The sequence below is a fragment of the Amblyomma mixtum genome, chromosome 7, assembly GCF_055824585.1.
Source record: "Amblyomma mixtum isolate Tamu chromosome 7, ASM5582458v1, whole genome shotgun sequence".
In the NCBI taxonomy this organism is placed as follows: Eukaryota; Metazoa; Arthropoda; class Arachnida; order Ixodida; family Ixodidae; genus Amblyomma; species Amblyomma mixtum.
In genome coordinates, this window is record NC_143018.1 from 44,076,997 (window position 1) to 44,097,252 (window position 20,256).

The following is a 20,256-nucleotide window of genomic DNA, read 5'->3' on the forward strand; positions in this document are numbered from 1 at the left end:
GCCCCTTTTTCTTGACATCGCTGGAATTTTCTTTTCCAACTGCGGGTACACACAGTACTAACCCACGTCGCCGGCTTTTCTCGTAATGAGGCTAGTAATTTTTTCGCATTAAAAAAAAATTAAATAAGAAGGTGGACGCGAGAACATCTTGTTGAAATTTCTAAGCACTTGATAAAAGATGTCGCTACTCAGCAGGCAGATATACCTCAGGTGTTTCATAGCCGCATTAGCAGAATCTCATCTCCAGTACACCATATCGCACTGCCAGGTCACGTGCTATTTTCCTGATACTCCCGCTCGGTCGAGAGCAGTCCGTTGATAAGGTAGTCGGCAGTCAACGGAAATAAGGGAACGATGATTAACGTTGTGTTTAACATTCGTCCACCATCCTCCCACGCACTCTCGCGGTAAGGCCGTAGCGCAACCTTTCCGTCACAATTAAAACGGCACGCGCAACTGTTCGTCCATACATTGTTCCTCCAACGAGCTTTCTGGCTATCGCAGCTGAAGCGATATCAAATTACCTGCTTGCCGGGACGAGCAACGCGATGCAGGTATAATCGATGACGTGCTCATTTCCCTGTACGCCTACACGTGCTCTCCGCACCGGAGGAAGCGGATCTTCTCCGGTACCTCCGCGCCGGAAATGAAGTCCTCACTCTGCCCAGGCCTTCGAGGCAAAGCATACGCAGCGTGTGTCAGTCGTGCTCCACGGTAAAGGCGTGTCGGGGGAGGGCGCCTCTGCGCGGGATTTCGGCGCTTCGCTAAGTGCATTCGTACGCAAATGAGCTTCCCGCGCTCGCTCAACGTATGCCTGCAAGCGCGCGTGCGTCGGAGCTTGAGTGCGTTTGTCGAGTAGGTGCATCTACGGTTGTCTGTCCTTGCCTGTTGTGTTTGTGACGGCGGCACGTGCGTGTTTGCAGCGACCCCGCGACAGCTACGACATTGCGTATCTACGAATTTGAATATTTTGCACTGGTGCTTTTTTTTTGTCACCAGCTGTCAGAGGTGTGTCAAGGTGCTGTCAAGGTGCAGCTTGTTTAGTACACCGTCGGCATTTATGTCTCAGTGGCGCCGTGGTCGCGTAATGGGTCTGCGTCCTGTTCCAGCTCATTCAGGTCATGACGAAGAGGGGAGTGCTTCTGGTCTAGGTAAAGGTCACGTCACGCGTGGTAGAGGAATAGTTAGCGGCGTTCCGGCTGACACCCACTTGCTTTGCAGTGACTTAAAGCTGAGTAACTGTCTGCTTGGAAATGAGATCACACTGACAAAAATTTTAGTAATGTTGAACTGTGTTTCCTTTGGCTGGCGATCGTTCTGCGACACTACCGCGCAGGCCGTTTGTGACAACTCACCTGACTTAACTATAGACAATGCACGATGCTTGCTGTCAGCGGTATGCATAGATGGCGCTGTAATCTCTAAAAGAAATCCTGCAAGACATGCGCTGCCTCTGGAAGAGAGAAATTATTCATCTAATGATGATTCCTCGCCGGATCATCTCAACGCCCGTTCGCGTGCTTTGATGTTAAAGCGAAAGCCTTTAATGACTCATCGTTGTCGACAGGAGGTTGTCAGCAGAAGGTTGTCAGCAGAGGTGTCACGGTTTTTCCAGTCGGACCAGAAAAAAAAAACCTTTGTCTACGAGGGGTTTTGAACCACCCTCCTTCTGTTCCACAGCCGAGCGTGCTAATGGCTACGTTACTTCTTTTTTTTTCTTTCATGGTATTTATTTACATGGTTTTGTACAGAAAGGATATACATACATATTGCCAACGCATATGTAGTTCTCCTTGTCTAGGACGCTGGAGAGTGTTTGCAGAAAGGCGTCAATTCTGACGGATGCCTCTCAAACGCCCTCCAGTGTCTCCAGTGTTTAAGATTCACAAACAATTGTGTACTTAATTAACATCTTAATCATACATCAGTGACACAAGTAGCAACACCGCGCTAAAGGCTTTCAAATCACCACACTTTAGTTCAACAAAGTGCCCCCCTGAATATTTTGTTGCTAGAACAGCAAATTTAGTGTGTTGGCCCACTCATTACCTGATTAGTATAGTACGTGGGTAAGCCAGTAACGGTGTCTTCTTCGAACACCAGAATAAAGGCGTAGTTAAAGCTCTTCTTCCTGAGAATACTCCTGTTTTGAGCTTGTTTTCCTTTAAAAAGAAGTATGTATGTCAAGACAATTTGTTCGTACATAATGACTCCATAAATCTGATGAACCAGCGATTACTCGCTAAAAAAAAAGCTCAAGGCCCAATTCTCATAACATTCGTCTTCGCTTTCATTGGTCTAATCTTACTGCAATAAGCTATATCTGTTTCACTCCAAAGACGTGGAAAAGTGGAATCATTCCAAATGAAATGCGCTCTCTCAGCGATAACCCCACAACCCCGCTGTCCTCCGGAATGCTGCATATAAAATCCCATGGAGGAACAGCGAGGATGACCGCAGGACGCTCGACCGCACAGCCGTGAAAACGACCAGTGAGAGATGGCACCGCTGGCCAGCTCTGCGGCCATCTTCCCTTCCCTCTTTCGTCTCTCCCTCTTTCAAAACACGGTCCACGCAGAGTGGAAGAGAGGGGTGGCGTCCTCCATTGGCCGTGCGCAGCTCTCCCTCTCCCAACGGGAATTCAGAAGCGGCGGCTCGCCCCGGCTCTGGCGGATGATATGGCTTCAGCTGAACCGTGCTGGTCGTCCCCAGTGGCCGCGTAGCCGCAACGAGCTCGCCGCAACCGCCGGGATAACTACTCCTCGGAGCCTCAGTGAGAGGACTCGCTCCGTACACACACTCTCCCTCGCGTTCCGCCGCCGAAGGCAAGGACTGCACCGGTGGGACAGAGCGGTCCTCTTCACCGGCTCAAGGCGGGTCGTGGAGGTAGTGGCGTTGGTGGTTCGCTCTCCGTCCCACGAAAGGAACTACGCTCCGCGCTTCTTTTCGGCGCCGTCGCCCACCGTGGTACGTTCTTGTGTGTGCGCTCTGTTGCCGAAGCTCTTCAGACTCTCCTGGAAGATCTATGTGATCGGTGAGCACACCTGCTGTTCCTTTGGATTATTCACCCTCTCGTCGCCTCGTGCCCTTCGCCGCCTGAACTTCTCTTCCGTCTTCGGTGGTGCTGCGTGATTCGAATGTGTGATTAGTGAACCTCGGAGGAGATTTACGGGAGAAGGACGAGTAGCCGGTGGTCATCGCGGGTGCGCTGCGGGAGAGCTCACCTCGTACTTCGTTTGCTGGTATTGTTATTGTTGTTTTCTCCAACGCTTCCTTGGGCCCCGTCGTCGTCGTGGGAGATAGCGTCGACTTCGAGAGAACCCCCCAGCTCATCGGTAAGACCTGCGTGCTACGCGCGATATCGGCAGAGTAATCGGTGTCTTGCATTCGTTTACCCGTTTCGCAGAGTTCTCGGTCTTCGTCGTTTCCGCTTGTCAACTTGAGGCTACAGCGCTTTGGAAGTATTGCTTGTTTATGACACTGCCGCGTTGGCCTTTTCCGTCTTCATCGCTCATTTCGATGCCCGCCTCCTGAGTTGTAAATTTTGTATCGAAGCTTCGACCCTCAGGTCGAATGAAGTTCGTAGCGGCTGGTGTTATGCATAATATAGGATCACGCAAAAGGAGAAGTTCGCGGTTTGTTGAATTATACCCTTTACTCAGTTTTTTTTTTTTTTTTGATATGACAATGATTTCTAGGGTTGAATTTTAAAGGCTCACTCACTATTGCTTCCGCACAGCCGGCCAAGTCTTTAGCTGGCGTGCGCGACGGCCGCGTTTTCTGTGCTCCTGCAGCTCATGACGAAGCAAACTTGCGAAAATATCGAATCTCAGCGCAGGCTCACTAAGGACGTGCTTAATATTGAGCTTTCTGCAAGTTCGCTTCGTTGCAAAGGGCAGGAGGGCAGAAAAAGCGGCCGTCGCGCACGCCTGCTGAAGATTTGGCCGGCTGGGCATCGCGGCAACACTTTCTCGAACATCATCCTCGACCGCGCTGAAGTGCTCAGCTCGGTATCTAGGTCTGAGATTATCTAAGCATCAGTTAACAGCACCTACGTTTTTAGAAGTACACAATGTAATACAGGACCACGTAGGTAGCAGGATTGGCTATCCATGCTATCTAGGTGGAGCTTTAGAGAGGCGGAGGATGAAGAAGAGGCAGAAGTAGACAAAGATAGCCCAGAAAGAATGAATGCACAGACTTTCATGAGCAATCAGTGAGGATACGTTTCTACACCAGTTGCGACTAGAGTTTCGCGTGCGTACTTTCACTTTTTTTGCATCATGCGGTTAGTATGGGCACCTGTCTGGACATGCGCTAGTACAGCAGAAAATACACGAAGAAGCCTGTAGTCACGGATCATCTTCTCTTGTGCCTCAGCAAAAAAATGAAAAAGAAAGCGCGAAATGCGGAGAAAGGAAACAACTTCCGAAATTACCTTATCGTTCGAAAGTGTTTCAAGAAAGTAAGGAGTAAATTTGTCGATTATGAATGACATATCATTAAATCATCTTTTTCGTGGGCTTCGGTGCCATCACATTATTTTCATGCACAAAATCTTAATATTACATTTCTATACATTTTTTTTTTTTCTGTGGATGAGTTTCTTCCCTAAAACCAGCGGTCTAGCTTGATATGCAATGCCTTCTCGCACACCCATCACACATATGTCGGCTCCGTGTGTGTCGTGTGTCTGTTTTCACTTCCTCCCCTTTACTTTATTGCCCTCTTTTGTGATCAACGACTTAGAAAGGACTGAGAGCTGCTTTAGCTTCCTCTACAAATCAGTGAAAAGTGGCCTGTACACTATGAAACAAAAGCTACAAGCGTGATGTGGGTAACGAATATCGACGCCTTGGTTACGGCAAGATAACGCGAAATTCATCGACAACTGTTGCGCGGTAGGAATCACTGGCTGGAATGCAGTGAGATGGCCAGTCGAAAACGCTTCTTGCAGTATAGAGTGGTGAGACAACAGTAATGCCGTGAGGTCGTCGCAGAACCACAGGTGTTCGCACACAGATTAACTGTAACCGAATCACTTGCACAGAAATTGCCTGTGAAACGCCTTGGTGGTTCCTTCGGCTCCCGCTTGCCTCTGAAGCTTCTTTCCTACTCTGACTTTTGTGGCACGCACTGCAAGGTATTGACGCTGATCACGCTTTGACTGATCTTCGGTGGCACGCACTATGGGGTGCTGGCCCCTATTGACTACGCATTCTGCGCAGCACAAAGTTCGCGTTCTTGACAGGCTCACTGCACCTCTCTTGCCACCCACCTCCCTCTTTGAGTACGTCGTAACTTTTTTTCCGCAAGAAAGTCATATTTCAGAAGGCCGCCGGGCATCGAGCGAGAAGAGACCAACGGCGAATACAAGGGCAAAGAAAGCACGCTCTCGCAGGTACTCAGTCCCGGCCAATGGGGAGAACCTTCCCTTTCCCTTCTTGCAACTTTTTCCTTCTTCGCGTTCTCACCTTCTCAACACTGACGAAACCACGATCTCAGGAGGCACCATCAGCTGTCGCTGTAATACCTCTGAATTGAGCTCGCAGCCAGACTACGGAGATGTATCGCTTCGCTGGAGTAATGTTTTCTAAGCATTGAATCACACACTATCAACCCCCTCCCCTGGGTTTTACGTTATAAAACCACCGAGCAGAGCCACTTTCCGTGCTCACAGAAGCAAAAGCGGCGAAATACGCTTGAATGAACGCTCATGGTTGGACAAATGCTCCGGTGGTAGCAGCCGCCACGGCGCCAACCGAGCCGCCCTCTGCACCACAATACAGAGCTCTGCAAGGCTTGTGACGCCACGTGTGTAGGCCTTTGTTATACCTATGCTCGGATGCTGCTGTGTCCCCGGGATACATGTCGGAGGTGCATCTGAGATTACGTGACCACGGACATCATACCGAGATCAGGTGTCCACTCCGAACACGCAGCCAATCCCGCGCACAGTGCAAGCTTCGCTGTCATCTGATGGAACGCGCTAGGGTCACACTGGAAACGCTCTACGTCGTGGGGCCGGTTAAGGCGTTCGGCTACTGAGCCGGAGTACCCGGGTTCGAACCCGAAAACGCGGCGGCCGCATTTCGATGGAGGCAAAATGCAAAAGGCCCCCGTGTGATGTGTGATGTCAGTGCACGTTAAACATCCCCAGGTGGTCGCAATTATTCCGGAGTACTCCACTACGGCACCTCTTCCATCTTTCTTCTTTTAACTCTTTCGAGGCCCGTGTACTGTGCGATGTCAGTGCACGTTAAAGAACACCAGGTGGCCGAAATATCCGGAGCCCTCCACTACGGCGTCTCTCATTGCCTGAGTCGCTTTGGGACGTTAAACCCCATAAACCAACCAACCTTCTTTTAACTCTCTCCGTTATCTCTTCCCACGATATAAGCCGTGTCCCTTCTTTACGGTGTGGTTCGGGTGTCCACCGAGATATGTGAGACAGTTATTGCTTTGTTTCCTTTCGTCAGAACGAATTTTCGCGCGGGTCATAAGACTCCAGCAATCGCTTGGTTTGGTTTTGGTTTATGGGGGTTTAACGTCCCAAAGCAACTCAGGCTTTGAGGTACGCCGTAGTGAAGGGCTCCGGAAATTTATACCACCTGGAGTTCTTTAACGTGCACTGACATCGCACAGTACACGGGCCTCTAGAATTTCGCCTCCATCGAAATTCAGCCGCCACGGCCGGGATCGAACCCGCGTCTTTCGGGTCAGCAGCCGAGCGCCGTAGCCACTGAGCCACCGCGGCGGGGCTCCAGCAATCGCTTCGAAAAGCCTCTCGGACGCTCTCTGGGTGGTGGTGGTGAAAACTTTGATTTCATGAAATAGAGTTTGGGAGCCACACAGTGACCCCGCTGCATGGTCGGCGTCCCTAGTCCGGGACACCGCATGACGAGGCCCCGTCTCTCGCCCGTTTCACCAGAGCCCTTTGGGACTCAAGCGAGGAGCAATAGAGGAGGGCAGTCTCCCATGCCTCTCTGGAAGGGGTAGGGGAAGGGGCGAGGTGGGGATTTTGAGTACATGCCCACACCATGTGGAAGATATCACAGGTCTCCCCACAGTGCGGGCATCGCCCATCCGTGTTAGGATCGTAATGTTTTATGGTTGCAGGACAGAGTAGAGTACCTGTCTGCAGGCGCCTTAAAGTTCGCTCCTCCGTCTTACTCAGCCCCTTTGCAGGGGCCGGGAAAAGGCGGTGGTTGTCGCTATAATGCGTTATTTCCTTGAATCGCAGCAGCGGCTGGTTAGTCTCCGAGCCAGAAGAGCTGGGATGAGGAGCCCGGTGAATAAGCGCTCGGGCAGCCGCGTCAGCGGCCTCATTACCACGTAAGCCCTGGTGGCCAGGAGCCCAAATGATTCTTTTCGGTGATGGATCAGTGGCAGTCCGTCTTAGAATGCAAGTAGCTAAGGCGAATCTGTGCACAGGCTTATAAGCGGTTATGTGAGAAGGCGCGGTATCACTGATACTGTTGGTGGACACCTGGACCTTTTTGGGAAAGAAAGGATCAAGGAGGGGATGAGAAACAATTGGGTCCCAGTTGCAGCGATAGATTCTATTTACAAAACTCTCGATGTCCTCCCGAAGCGTGCAAAGCAGCAAGAAAGATGTCACTTTGAGCGGTAACTTCCAAGTTGCATTACATTTTTAAGAGTGAGTAGCCAGAGCTACAAGGATGGTGGAGTTGGAAGACGGCCCAGAGAGTAAGCATAGATAAAGCGATCGTCTTCATCTGTACGACGGAAACTTGGTTGCATTGGTGCGCTTTAGAAGCGCGTTATTAACACACCTGGAGACAATGTGCTCATGGCAAGACTGACTGCTCACCGGAAGCAATCATTTCTTTAATGCAAGGAATATAGATGGGGAGCGTCCTTAACTCTATAAGGTCACTGACGATAGAACTCGCTACGCCTACCTCATGAGCCGCCTCATTCTGTAATGATTCGGACCAAACCATAGCTCTTATACTTGCTGCGTTTGGGTTATATTTTCAGCTCACCTGTTAGCGAACTGATGCATGATATTTATTTATTTATTTGTTTATTTAGTTATTTATAAATACTGTAATCCCAACTGGGATGTTAACTATATGCTTCAAAATCGACTCAGAAAAAATGAAGGGGACACTTTGGCTCCGCCTTAAAGGTGCACTGAAGAGGAATCTGAACTCGTCTTTTCGCAGCGGGAAACCGACCTGATTTCCCTAATTTAAATCGGATTAAACGTCCCGGCTCCAGCCTTTATTTGAACTCGCCGCAGTCGGTGAGGAGGAGTCAATCAACGCAATGAGTGCCTTTCAGGCAGTCGCGTGGCGGCTTCGCATTCGCTCTTATTTTTTTTTAGGCTATCGTGAATAAATAGATCCAGTCAGAGGCTACATAGCCACAAATTAGGCACACGGAAATGAAAATACGCGTGGACACTTTGCTTTCGCCGATCGCTACGTATCACTCCGCCGATGGCAGAGCGGCAAGCCGCCACGGGACTTGCTGAAAAGTTAGTTGACTCCTCGTGCCGTCTGCGACGAGTTCGAAAAAAGGCGAGAGCTAGGACGTTTAATCCGATTTAAATTATGGAAATCGGCCGCACAGGACATTAATTCGAAATTTCTGAGAATGCTCGGAATGTGTTGATTGAGTTCCGGCGGTTAAAAAGACGAGTTCAGATTCCTCTTCAGAGCACCTTTAAGGGTATCACGCGATACCGTTAAGTGTTTAATGCCCATATATGCTGAATCAGCCATCCTCTACTTTATTATCAGAAATCCCTGGGAGTCCTCACACCACTCCTCGACCAGGGGTGCAGCAGTCAGGCGATCGCCACTGCCTTGCGATGGCACGTGCAGCCACCGGTAGAAGTTGCGCAAACCAGGTTGCTCTTCCCGAGCAACCTCTCGCGACTAATCATTAACTGCCAGAGTGTGCAGCGTGCTCACAATCCGGTGGGCAGGTTGTGACGACGCCACAAGGTCACGTGACCCATGTGGCCCGCCTAGGTTGCTTATAACGACGCAACCAACGACGCCAGCTTTTCCGCGACACGGGCTTCACGCCATCGCTTTAAAACAGTGATAAGTTGCACAGCGCAACCGGGGTAGTCGTACGTTCCCGATGGGCATTGGAACTCCCTTCGACGTCCTGCGGATGTTCAGGATGTCTGCGGGACGTCCAGGAGAGGTTCAGTGCTCATCGGGTTGTGACATTCGCCTGATTTGAAGGGAACGCGGGTGAACGCGTCTCGAGTGCGAGTTCGGCGTTCTGCAAGAAAAAAATACTCGTGTCCTGTCCCCTAACGTCCGTGATCATGAGCGCGCCGTTAGAACGTACCGAAGAGTAAGCGAGATATTCTTCTCATTCGCCATTATTTCTTGTTTTTGCGTTGAACAACGCATCGCCCGTGAGCGCTTTGATGATATGCGACGCGAATATGCGTGAATGGATTTTTTTCCTTTCGTACGTAATCATCATTATTTCCAAAGGCCTGGCCAACAAATAAGACATCACCTGTTCACAGCTTTCGCGAGCTTATATAAGCAGTCCTTCCTCATTTTCCAGACCCACTTAGTACGCCCTGTAGCGTATGCATTAAAGGCAATCTACTCTCAAAGGGCAAAGATCGCCCCGGCGACTCGCTTCTAAGCACTACAGCACCATTGACCAGTTTGTACAAGCTCGCTCTCATTTCCATAAGCTCCCGAAGACAACTACTTTGGAGCCAATAATCTCACCTTCATTATCTAGCACCACATTGCGCGTCGGCGTATCTGTCGGATATATGCCGTCCCAACGGCGCCGACACTGCCAATACTCATCTTTTTTATCTCTCCTCAACGAGCAAGAAGCCAACGAAACAGTTTCGCCCATTCTCCGCTCGTAACGGTGTCAGCGGTGTAGACAGCACATTGAGCTCTTCCAGGAACCAGAAATGAGATGCGTACGCCCGTTCCCAAGTGGGCGCCACTTTTCTTCTTTTTATGCTTTTTTTTTGCATTTCTCATGCTGCTGGCGCAATAAGTGCGCTGTGGGAACGCACTACGTCCACATGCAACAGCTGAATCCTAGTGAGCTTGGACGACAGAGCCATCGTAACCGGTGCTTCCACCGTCACGACCTTGCTTGCTATGCTGCTCGCGCTTCTGCGCGACTCCCCGTCAAGGTTCGCCTCGTAGCGGCATTAAAAGAAGCGTGGTTCTTGCCGACGCGCTAAGTATATACCGTCGCCTATGCGTCAGCTGGGATGGATGGGAGAAAAAATCAGAAAGTCAAACCCGCGCCGCATGAGGACATCGCGTATACCGTCGTGAGCGGTACTCCTAGGACCGTGGTCGTGAGACTGAGTTGCTAAGAGGCGAAGCCCGCGATGATTCCTTGGAAAAGAGAGGATAAATGACTGATTTTTACGTGCCATGGCTAGATTTTGACCCGTCAAGTACACCGTGGTGAAAGGCTTCGGAATAATTTTGTTTTAGTTGACTTGTTTTCGATGGCTCAGTACCTCGTCTTTTCAGAAAGTGCTAGTGCAAATCTTTTATGAGAGAAGGAAAGGCGCAGTAATTGTCTCACTCTGGGTAGACACCGGAACCACACTTTGAGGGAAGGGGCGAAGGAAAGAGTGAAAACAAAATCGACAGAAAGAGGAGTCGTTCTGGAGGGCACCGGATTAATTTAGACCTCTTGTAAGGTGTCGTACCTTCGCCTCTGCAAGGGGCCGCACTGTACCCTGGTGTTTTCGCATTCGTCTGAATCAGAATGCGGCCACAGAGGCGGGGATCGAACCCAGGACCTCGTGCTCATCAGCAGCCTGCCGTCATAGTCACAGAACTACTGCTGCGTGTGAAAGCCAGAGTTAAGCAATGTAAAAAAAAGGGGGACAAATGACAGGCCAAGGCTAGTCGTCCGACCTTTTGCCAGCATCGTGTTGTCGATTTTTTGTCCCTTTTGTAGCAACAGGCAAATAGTTATTTACCTTGAAAACCGGTCACCATCATATCGTAACCATATCGTCATTTACCTCCCCAAAGCAGCCGCTGCCCTTAACCACCGACGGCTATGATGATACTTTCTTTTTTTGTGTGTGTGTTACGCATACTAGTGTCTTTTGCTAGATCGAAGGGCCCTGCTTACACAGCTATTACTGCAACCGGCTTACTGAAGGAAGCGTTAACCACCCATGTTATACACAGCAGATCAAACCACGTCAGTAACCGATATTATCGCAGACCGAGTTCGGCAACGTATGTTCACGTTGTTAACCCAGAAAATGGCGCCGTCCATTAACGGAAGGTGCACATCGTCGTACTACTCCGGTAATCTTATGATGGGGTTTGCGTTGTCGACATATAGCCCTGACAACCTGAGCGGGAGCAATTGAACGTACCCATGCGTAGAGCCAAAATAAGTAATAAAAAAGAGCAACCAATATGTCGGTATTACGGCCGAGTTGATTGTAGGATCGGCTTCGGTTGATGGACCACACACAGAGTGGGAAGTTCGCTTGATGACCGCCAACATAAACAGAATGTACCGGGCGGTACAAATTGTATATTCTGTTGCACATGTAACATGTTTTACTGGTCGCTGTTGCGGTGTGCATGAACTTGCCGAAGCACTTTCGCATCATTCCGCATCTTTGTGGCGTCGTCTGCTTTTCTCCTGGAGAGCAGACGACATAAGTTAAGGCGTTGAAGCCTGAACACAGCACCACGCTATTATGTGGTAGCTTTTGTACTTGGCTAGCGCACTACCCCCACAAGGCTGCACGCATTTGCCAAGCTGGAGTCCGCAGCCCTCTACTTTTTCTAAACGTATTTTCATGATTTAGTTTTGCTTCTTGCTGCTTTCTTTGTCTTCTTTATTTCACTCCGCGGTGACCTACGAGGTTTCGCAGACGACGTAAACGCACTACATTTGTTGACTCAGAGAACAAAGAAACGCATGTTAGCATCGCTCTGAAACAACAAAGCTTGCGCTTTTGTTTTTACTGTTTTACTGAACTTCATTGTTTGTCGTCCGACGGTTCGAAAGACCGTGCTCGAGACCGTATTCCCTGAGCTTCCGCTATCATTGTTCCTTGCACGGGGCAGTCTTGGAGAAGAGTGGGGTTCCGTGAAACAGCCCGCATGTAGCGTTCTTGGCGTTTTAAATCATGCATTTCGAACGTGGAAGTTCGTGCGTGCAAGTGTGGCATTTGCGGGTATATCTTGCTGTTTTAGGGTTATCCGTTATAGAGCGAGCAGTCACGAACTAGCTCAGGGAAAAAAAATTAATGAATCTTCACGGACTGAAGTGAGCGCCGTTAATTATGACACTGTTATTGCAGGTCACTGACGAAACGCTCTCTACTTTGTTTTTAAATTTTGTTCACTAAAACTTCAGTCGAGTGTCCTTTATGCACTGCTGTTAATAAGGTAACACGTGTTCCAACGCGTACACCTGATCTGGTTTATGGTTTAAGGGGGTTTAATGCCCCGAAGTGGCTTAGGCTATGGGGGACGCCGTAGTGAAGGGCTCCGAAAATTTCGACCACTTGGGGTGGTCGAATGTGCACTGATGGATTTCGTTATTTGTTGCTGGGGTCATTTGATGCCCTCCATATCAGCTATAAAAGGACCGAAGAAATTTTGTTCTGGGAAAAGCAACATACCTACAAAACGTAAACAAAGCGTACAACTTACAAAACTCAGATAGCGCTTGGCATGAATTATGGTTTTTTTTATAGTTGAACTGTCCCACATACGACAAAAAATATTTGAAATATAATTTGAAAGTTTGCATTTTATTAATATCAGAGACTTCATTCAATTTTAATTTAGGCCTCGCCTTATGTAGGCTGAAGGCGTCATCATTGTCAGCTCACTTGCACACATTGCACAACAAAGACCTCTCACAATACTGTGTAAGTGCCCTCACCTGCGCCAACTATGAACATTCTGTCCAGGAAAATATTCCATCTCGCCTTCTAGACAGACTTCGTGCCGCTTGCGGCTATGTTCTTCTTTCCTTAGAATCCACATTTTTAGGCTGACAGACGCACTTATCTGTATCTTACATCACATGTCTTTCTAAACCCATTTCTCCATTTTGATTTTTGCCATGATATTGTTTACTCTAAATAACTCCAATAAAAACTCCTTTTTTTTTCTGCCCATATATATTATTTCCTTTAATTCTCTTATTTTCATTGCTTGCTTTGCTGTCCTTAGATTTATTTCGCATTTTCTAGTTGGCCTCCAGGTTTCGGCCTCATAGGGGAGTGAGCGCTTGCAAGCAGTTTACCAACACAGAGCGAAGTTAAGTTACTACACTTAAACAGAGAGGAGTAAAAAAGAGTGAGCTGTCCTCTAGCGCACCCCCTTCTACAAAAGGAAGTGCTCTGCAGGACAGCTTACTCCGCTGCGGTGACTCAGTGGTTACGGCGCTCGGCTACTGGCCCGAAAGACGCGGGTTCGATCCCGGCCGCGGCGGCTGAATTTCTTTGGAGGCAAAATTCTAGAGGCCCGTGTATTGTGCGATGTCAGTGCACGATAAGCAACCCCAGGCGGTCGAAATTTCAGGAGCCCTTCACTACGGCGTCTCTCATAGCCTTAGTTGCTTCGGGACGTTAAACCACCATAAAACTATAAACCATCTTCTCCTAGCTGCCTGTTCATGTGCTCAGCATGCGTGTTCTAAGCAGGGTGAACTTCGGAGGAAATCTTTTCATCGAAGCCAGCAGTTGCCCGTAAGGAAGAGCGACAGACCCCTCGCCCTCTTCTTGCGGGGCAGTGAGAGGTCGGCGACTGTTATCGCCCTCAGAATTTTAAATCAAAACGTGACCGATGATCGGAGGTCGTGAGTTGTTCGACATAAACGCTGGTCGGTCGTGTTGAAAACCCGTGGGCGCCTCGCTGTTATGTGCGCGGCACGCTTCCACTATCTGAGGTGTGAACTGGGGCGTTCCGAGCAACGCTGCCAGCCGACTGCGCAACGATCGACTTAATTCATTTCTGACACGTAGACGGGAAGGTCTTCATCGAGAAGCCAAAGCGCAGCGAACCAGCAGCAGCAAGAAAAAAAATTCGCTGTGGCTTAGCTTGGTTAAGCCCGGTAATTGCGAAAGCAAAAAATTCAGGGGGCACTTTGACTGTCTAAAGTGGGTAGAGGCGGAAGCGTTTTCCGCACCACCTTCGCTGTTTCTGTGGCACTGGTGGCGTCACATATAATTGAGTACTAATTACTAAGTGATGACAAATCACTAATTAATGGTTAATTACTGATTAATGACTGAATACTAATTAACTGCTAATTAATGACGCTTAAGCTTCGCCTTTAGGAGTGGAACGCGACAGCGCGTTGTAGCGCTGCCAGGGAGTCCACGGAATGCCACCACCCGTTCGGCGCGATGCCTTGCCCTTTGAACGCAACGCTTTTTGAGGAAAGGAAATGGTGCAGTAATTCTCTGTCATCTCGGTGGACACCTGAACCGCACCGTAGAGGAAGGGAGGAAGTGGGAGTGAAAGAAGATTTTGACCTTAAGTGTGGTCACTGATGTGTGGTTAAGATGTTAAGCTTCGCCCCTAAAGCTGGAACGCGACAGCGTCTTCCAACGCTGCCAAGGAGTCCATAGAACGCCATCGCCCATTCGGTTCTACGCCTCGCTCGTCGGTAAATTGGTTTTTGAGGAAAGGAAATGTATCTGTCTCTCATTTCTCGGTGGACACCTAAACCTCGCCGGAAGGGAATGAAGGAGGATGAGAGTTAGTGAAGACACTGTATTCACTAGACGCGCCTTTGTTCATTCCAAACCATCGAGCTGGCATGGCGGAGTGGATAGCATGCTCGTCTCTCACGCCAAAGACCGGGGTTCGATTTCTGAGCTCGACCAATTTCTTAATCGGTTTTATTTATTTATATGGCCTGACTAGTAAAGCTAATGAGGCTAATTGGGTAATTAAGCAATTAACTAAGCTCAGTCCCACTTAATTGGAGCATCACTATACGATCCCTTCAATTGGTTGCATCGTTACTAGCCAAAGTACAATTGGCCCCGTTTGAAATTCGCGCACTTTGACGTCACGACCGCTTCCACCAATTGAAAAGCGTGACATTTTCTGTCGACAACTCCTGCTTACAACGATGAGACATTAAAGGCTTCCGCCTTAATATCCGTACCTACGCCATGCTACAGCTGGTAGTGTAGCTGGTGGTGGAGCTTGTGGTTAGACTTGTGGTGATGCATCGGCTATACAATCCAATGCAATCCAATCCACCCCAATCCACTCAATTCCAATCTAATCCACTCATATCCAATCCAATCCAATGTAATCTACTCTAGTCTAATCTAATCTAATCCTATCTAATGCAGTCAAGGTCAAATGAAGGTCAATGTTGGTCACCGCCGCGGCACGATGGTGGTCACCGTCGCGGCACGGCAAAGGCGTGAAAGGGCAAGTAGTATTGCTTTGGTGATCACCGCCGCGGCACGGCAAAGGCGTGAAAGTGCAAGTAGTATTGCTTTCGCAATAAAAAACTGTAACGTCCTCTCAGGAGCCACTTTCTGAGTGGTGTATGCGGTGTTGACTCCGGCCAGATATCTTTTCTCGCACCAGTTACGGAACTCCTGCAGTAAATTAGGTCCTTAAAGGTAACGGAGTGGATTCCAAGAGAAGGCAAGCGTAGGAAGGGGCAGCAGAAAATCAGTTTGCGGTGGCCACAGCTGGCAAAGGAACGGGCTAATGGAGAGACAAGGGAGAGGTCTTTGCCCTGCAGTAGGCGTAATCAGGCTGATGATGATGACACTGCCAAGTTTTCACGGGTTAAGAGTAAGCAGCGCCGCCTATGAGCTAAGAAGTCAGCTATAGGGGGCGCGTGAAAGTTTTATTTCGTCGCTGCATTCATGTTTTGACCAGAGCTGAGCAGTTTGTACGCCACAAAGACGGCGTGACACTTTGCTGACTTCCTAGTCTTGTTCCAATCGGCGGCCCAGATTTTGGTATGCTCAAGTGATTCGACGCAACAGTGGAGTTAGTGCACTCACAGACCACTAGGGGATAGAGTGCGAGACAGTATCGGTTTCAAATCTCCCGTGTCGAGGATGAAGAGTCTAGGAGGGTTTTTTTTTGTTTGTTTCTCTTACTCGACATGGATGGACGTCCTTGGCTCACACTCTTTTCTCATAATTAAGATGTTGCTTCCAAGGCCTGGCTAATCGACAGGTTTGCCTCATTAAGCATACGCACGCAGCGCAATTAATAATTCAAACAAATCTGAACGCTACCGAGCAGTAGAGCCAGCCTAATTCCCAGACCAGTCGAACCTCATCCTCAGATGCGTCCATGGCCAAGCGCCTAAATGGCGCCGGCCCGTCGCATCTCAACTCCAGAGAAGGTGCATTACACACACGGTCACCTTGTGCGCTACCTGGCTGGCTGGCCGAAGTAGGCATCCCATCGCCCGCCCCTTGGGTCCCCTGTACAGATCCCCCCCGAGCGATGGTCCGGGCGGCCTTGGCGTTCTTGCTACCCCATACACAGGCCCGTCCAGCGACATCCGGCGACGCTCAGGGGCGAAGGGACGCCGGCCAAAAAAAAGTGGAACACTAAGCAGAAAAAGAGAGGGGGGGGGGGGGGGGGGGGGGAAGAGAACACAGCACCCCTGAGGGGGAGAGGGAGGGGACCGTGAATACCTGGAACGACCTCGGCCACAACCGACGGACGGCAACGTGCACGCAAGGGGCAGCGCGGGGCACGAGCACACGCTGAGACGCGCGTGCGACGATGGCATGTGTGTGCGAAGCCGCGGGGTCTTCTTAAGGACGAAGTATACGTACGCGATGAGTCCGCACTGTATACACAGGTACGCCCTACGGCCGGCGCACGCCATGTCGTGATGTGCAGCGTACAGTGCACGTCGTGCGTGACGCAAATTTAACGGGAGTGCCTGTGTGTGTCACGCGCATGCTACCGTCGACCTTGTTTTCTCTGCAGACGCATATATGTATATAGAATATGTGCGCGTGAGCCTTACCCAGACTGAGTTTATGCCCACGATAAACTTCCACGCGAGTGAGATTGTCAGACTTGGCCGTCTCTTTTAATGCGGCAGAAAGCTGGAGACGTGAGAGCGCGCGTGCATTGTCGGTCGCAAAGAGTTCACAGAAAGCGCAGAGTATATACTTTGTTGTTGCTGTCGTTGTTGCTGCCTCTGAAGGGATGCAGGAGATGCAATTCTTTTTCCTCCACGGAGCACAGACAGTGTGACATCTGACCTCATAATCGTTTTAAGGCTAATCTCGTCCGCATCCTAAACACCGTTAGTCATCAAACCAAATCAAATCAAATTTATCCCGCAACAAAAAGTTACAAAGAGGACAGGTAAAAGCTGTGAGAAATAGCTTGAGGAGCTCTGACCGCTTAGCACACGGGGCAGCACAGAAACGTGCGGCTAAGGAAGTACAACATACTAGGATGAAAACGTACACTCGCCGTCAAAAGTAACTGGAAGGCGACTTTGTCAAAAAAAATTTAATTTCTTGAAATCCAAAGCATAATGGTCCATGTTTGTTGGTGCACAGTGCAGTTCGCATATCACAATTAGGTTGCACATATGCATTCAGGAATGCATGAATTGGAGAGGCAATGATTAAATTTTTTCGTTAATATTGCATTCCATTTACTTCTGATGGCACCTGTGCAGGAGTTATGCAACATGGCAAAGAAAAAAAAGAAGTCAGTGTATCACATCATCATATGAGTTAGTCTATCACATTATATGAACCTTGCACGCTTGGTGATATGCCAGATATGTCAGCATTAGTTTCATTTACTATGCGATTTAGAAGTGTGGGCAAAGAATCCTCAACATTTGATGTCCATAATTGGTTCTGCATTTGGCGCCATGCCACACGTCAGGAAGGATCACCACCAATAAGAAGGTGGTCAGATTTCTCGCGACATATATGGATGTACTGCGTATTTAAAATTGACCTAAGTTGTCTGCGCTTCAGCTCGTGACCAACGAATGGAGCTGCAACCGCCCAGAAGATAGTTTTCTTTTCCACGACTGCCATGTTCCATGAAGTTTTGTAGTCAACTGCGCGTACAAGACCGTGTTTAAGTGTAAAACCGTTGTCAATCCGCTTCCCTCCAGCCTGGCCCCATGTGTGGTCAGCCGCCCTTCATGTAATAACTAATCTCGTTTCCCGTCGAACAGTTCATTAACGGGCTACGTATGAAGTCGAGTGCTCTGTATACTATATTCGTACCCATTAAGGTACTTTAAACTTGAATCGAGATCTCACGACATGGACGCTTTATCATTTCGTCTGCACAACAGAAGAAAAAAGAGGATTCTGCGGCACGATATAAAACCTGTTACCTCCTTCTCAAACGCAAATTAATAGCTGTTGGACCACAGGAGTGGTTTAGTTGCGTTAGGTTTCCAGGCTTACATGCAGTTCCATCTAGAGGAGGAAGAGAAAGGAAGTGCAAAGATTAATATGCGTTCCAGGCCAACTTGAAGAACTGCCCTGGTTATCGGACGGAAGTGCCCGACTAGTTCAACCGCATTATTGGTCTGTTTATTCAGCGATGCGTACTCATTCCAGTTTAGGAGATACCGGCGAGAGTGGTTTCTGATATAGTTTAAGCGCCGCTGTGCTGATCACAGCGCTGCTGTCTCCGGGTGCATAATCCCACGCTTCATTTGCTAAATAGTCCAACATCCCGAAGCAACCATGTACCGGCGCCTCATTAAAAATGGCTGACCCACAGGACACAGTCCAAGCATGCATGCGGTTTAGCATATGGGCTTCAGGAATAAAATGGTGTGGGCTTCCCGTCCTAATTTTAACCGCACGTGTTCTATGCATATTCAGAGATCGTGAGCGGCTGGCTCGGGCATCAATCATCAAGGAATATCAAGCCTTTCCCGCTTCCTGAAACATCGCTTGTGGCCAGGGCATCAGCCGCTTGGCCATCGCTCCATGTAGTACGTACCACTTCATCAACGCCGTCAGGCGCATTAGTTCATTCATAAGCCGCCGACGGAGGCTCCACGTAGAACCTTGATTGTTTCTGCATGTGCGGCAAAGCTTTGCTTAGCGCGCCTATACTTGGAGCAGGCCAAAAGGGCTCGTTTCGCGTTCAGTCATGCGGGGCGATCGGTGAGGGACTTGGCCCCGTTGAGACGAATATGTACCATATGCTTACTTCGTTTTTACTCCCATATATATTCGTGTTTAGAGTGCAAGAGATAGCATAGTGAGGCACAGGCTACTAGAGCTAGCTTTAAAGGAGTATACACACCTAACTTTGGTGGCATGTTTTCTTCTCTACAATGATGCGGAACACACTACTATGCATGAATCACCTTGAGGTATTCGCCTACGACAGCTAAATAATTTATAATCGAATTTTTCTTTCATGCTCTTTCGGTTTCAACCGAACGATGGATGTGACATCAAAAAGAGGTGATAGGTCACGTGAGGCACGGAAAATCTGCGATTTAATCGCAGCTTCATCGTTTTAAGTCACTACAGTGCTAAAGCCAGCCTTTCTCAAGAGCCGGAATGACGACGTATGTAGAAGCACCGATTATATTGCAGTTTTTCATGCCTCACGTGACCTGTAACCTTTCTTTGACGTCACAGCCATCGCTCGGCTGTTGAAACCGAAACCTAAACAGCATGAAAAAGAATTTCGATTATAAATTGTATAGCGGCCGTAGGAGGACACCACGTGGTAATCCATGTATGATAATGTCTTACGCCTCATTACAAAGAAGAAAACACGCACCCAAGATTTAGTTGTCTATGCTACTTCAAGAGTTGCGCCGCAAGTAAACGGAAATTGGGGTGGAGGTGCGGTATATATTGCAGTTAATTGGGAGCGCGCTGAAATGTCACCAAAGGCGTACGGGTAACTTCGGCAATTAAATATTTATACAGTTACCGACGTCGATGCTGTGTGCCTTCAATGGTCTCAAAGTCACAGTTTTCACTGCCATAACTCTGCGAAGGACTTCGAGGTTCAATTGCGACGGCATTGGCAGCGTATTGCTTCGTGACCGAAAATACCCGCGTTGTTCCTCGTCTTAAGGGTTATCTGGATAGCAGTCAACAGCATGCTATCCGCAAATAAGCATACCTGGATCTAAGATAAGGTTATTATCCACAAAAGCACGTATACCTAGATCCAAGATAATGTTATCCAGGCAAACCTCAACCATGCGAGCCACGGCGACTGTAACCCTCCCAATAATATACCTGGT

The 20,256-nt window shown here is 48.9% G+C and overlaps 1 protein-coding gene across 3 annotated transcripts in view; it reads left to right on the forward strand.

The window, feature by feature from the left end:
• LOC149335834 (prolyl 4-hydroxylase subunit alpha-2-like) overlaps positions 1-20,256 on the forward strand; it is a 191,192-nt gene that overhangs the window by 129,002 nt on the left and 41,934 nt on the right. The window contains exon 1 of one of the 3 annotated variants that reach the window (XM_089552399.1): positions 2,712-3,335. The exons of the other annotated variants lie outside the window; for them this stretch is intronic. The gene's annotated coding sequence lies outside the window, so the exon portion shown is untranslated. Of the gene's footprint in view, positions 1-2,711; positions 3,336-20,256 lie in introns of those variants that run through there. 3 annotated transcript variants of the gene reach the window in all.